This window comes from Tupaia chinensis, unplaced genomic scaffold (assembly GCF_000334495.1).
Source record: "Tupaia chinensis unplaced genomic scaffold, TupChi_1.0 Scaffold000695_1, whole genome shotgun sequence".
Classification (NCBI taxonomy): domain Eukaryota; kingdom Metazoa; phylum Chordata; class Mammalia; order Scandentia; family Tupaiidae; genus Tupaia; species Tupaia belangeri.
The window spans coordinates 456,709-459,551 of NW_006160218.1; positions in this window are offsets into that span (position 1 = coordinate 456,709).

A 2,843-nucleotide genomic window follows, 5' to 3' on the forward strand; every position below is an offset into this window, starting at 1 on the left:
CTCTTTCCCTGGAGAATCCCAACTAATACACCTCACCTCACACACTTTGCAATTTAACTTAGCAGCCCTTCCTCATCAAAAGGCAGAGTCTGTCTCCCCACATGCTGTCTGGGGTCAGCCCCAGCTTGGCGTTGCTCAGTAGAATGTGGCAGAAGACAAGATTCTTGCTGACATCTGCCCTCAGTGTCTGCAGTGAGTCCGAGCATGGGCTAGCTGACTGGTGGGTGAGACACCTCATGGAACAGTGTCAAGATGGTCTGGCAGACCCAGCAAGGCCGCTCCACTCCCCAGGATCCCTGAGCAGAAATTCGTGTGGCCCTGTGTCCCCAGGTCTGTGACTGCCTGTCTCATGCATTATCGTGACCCTGGAACTCTGATGCAAATGCCTTAGGGAATCGGCAAATTTCAGTATCCTTTGTAGCTCGGCATCATGGGCATCATCTCACTCATGCATGGGCTTACTCCCCTGTTCACGTATCTGTCTTCCAAGCCATTGGATCCACTGCGTACCAGACACTGTTGCAGGCCTACCCACTGATGCACCCATGCTCTGCCAGTGAATGCCGATGGGTGCTCAACGTGTCTCTTCTCTCCTTGAACAACTCTAGAGACAGAAGGCCCCTGACTGGCCCATGGAGCCAGTCCCTGTGTTCAACCTCCTCTGAGTTAAGAAGCTCTTTGTGCCCAGTCCAAGCTCTCCCACTGCGGTTTGAGCACCTGTCTGCTTGCCCAGCTGCCCACAGATCTAGGGTACAACTCAGTGTCCTCAAAGACCCTTCATAAGCTAAATTCAGTCATTAAGTCTAGGAAACAGCTAAGCCCTTTACATGTGCTGAAGAGTTTATTTTGAGATGTCTCTGTGGGGAGGATGTTGGGATTAATTGAGCTTTCTGGGTATGTGCACATGAGCACCAGGGTTTTAAATATAGAACTGAACACCTGATCACAACACCTGCAAGGAGGAATTACTCATTTAACCTCCCGAACTCCAATCAGATAGGAGGGCATCGAGGCTCTGATGGAAAGCCCAAGGCAGGGGGTCAGATCTGTGAGGAAGGGTGCAGGAGAGGCTTGACAGGGACCACAGACACCCTCGCTATTGTCTTCCCCTGCAGCATTACTACCCGTCCTCACAGCCACTTATATTCTGCTTGAAGCCCACTCTTAGGCCAGGTTCTCGGTCATCAACTAATGCATACGTTTCTCCTACAATTGCAGATTCTACCTTCTTCAATTGAATTTTTGAAATACACGATAAAAAACATCTTTTTTATTCTTTCTGCCATCAGAGGCTTAGACATCATCACCCTGCAGAGGGTTTGGTAAATACTCATTTTCCTCATTCTACAATTTTAAAATACAATGGATTCAAGTCTGTGTTCTCAACTCACATTATCAGAGACGACTTCTCTGACCACACACACATGAGACGGGCATGCCCTCCCCTCCTAACCCCTTTATTCCTCTGTTCACCTACATGTCTTCAGCATCAACTGACCTCTGTATTTGTGTACCTATGTTTTGTAATCTCTTTTTCTTTTCCATGAGAGGAAATTTATTTCTGTTAGTCTAAGTTTCTAATTATCCTATTGAAATTTAATTAACATACAGTAAAATTTATTTTTTAGTGTAGTGTTATATGAGTGTTCATAAATATGCACAATCACATAACGACCACTGCAGTCAAGATACAAGACAAATTCATCACCCCCCCCAAAAAAACACTCCCCATACCTGTTATAGCCCTCCTTCACTCCATCCCTCAAATCCACCAATCTGTTTTATTTATTTATTTATTTATTTATTTATTTTGCTGTTGTTATGGGTCATATATATTTGAGAGAGAGAGAGAGAAAGAGAAGGAAAGTGAGAAAGCACCCCCAGGATTGCTACACCACAACCCCTTTTTTTCCATTCTCCTCTGAGGATTTTGGGCATGCATGTACTCACACCCAGCATGTTTTTTCAAGCCACTGGGTCCAGGACTACCCGTGGCTTACTGACCATGCCGCCTGCTGGCCCTGATCTGTTTTCTGTATCTCTAGCTTTATCATTTCCAGAGTGTCATAAAAATAGAAGCATCATGTAGCCACGGTGGCTTCTTTCACTTATCATAAAACGGTAGAGATTCATCTTGTTACATGAGTCAGTAATTGTTTCATTTTGTAACATGAAGAAGTGTGCCATAGCATGGATCAAACCACAGTAATTTATAAGTTTCAGGACTTTCGAGTTGTTTCCAGCTTTTGGCCTTAAAAATTCAGCTGTTAGAAATATTTGTATGTACACTTATTTGTGAATATAAGCTCTCATTTTCAGGGTAGAGGGAAATACCTAGGAATGCGATTTCTAATTGATACGTGATAAGTGTGTGTTTAATTTTATAAGGGTGTGTCAAAACATTTTCCAAGTTGTTGTGCTATTCTGTATTCTTACCATCAGTGTTCCAGTTGCTCTATGTCCTTGTCAGCACTTGACATTATTAGTCATCAGTTGTCATGTTTTTGTTTTGTACTGCTCACATTCCAGCAGTTAAGTGGTGGTACTATATTGTGGTTTTAATTTGTATTTACATATGAGAAATTATCCTGAGCATTTTTTATATGCTTTTTTGCTATCCATTTATGTTCTTTGGTGATACGTCTATTAAAATTCCTTGCTAACTTGGTTAGGGTGTTTATTTCCTTATTATTATGAATTTTGAAAGCTCTTCATACTTTATGGGTGACTTTTATCCAATATATGACTTACAAATATTTTCCATCGGTCCATAGTTTTTGGTTTATTCTCTTAATGTTGAAGAGCAGACGTACATAGTTTTTATGAAGTCCAACTTACCAATT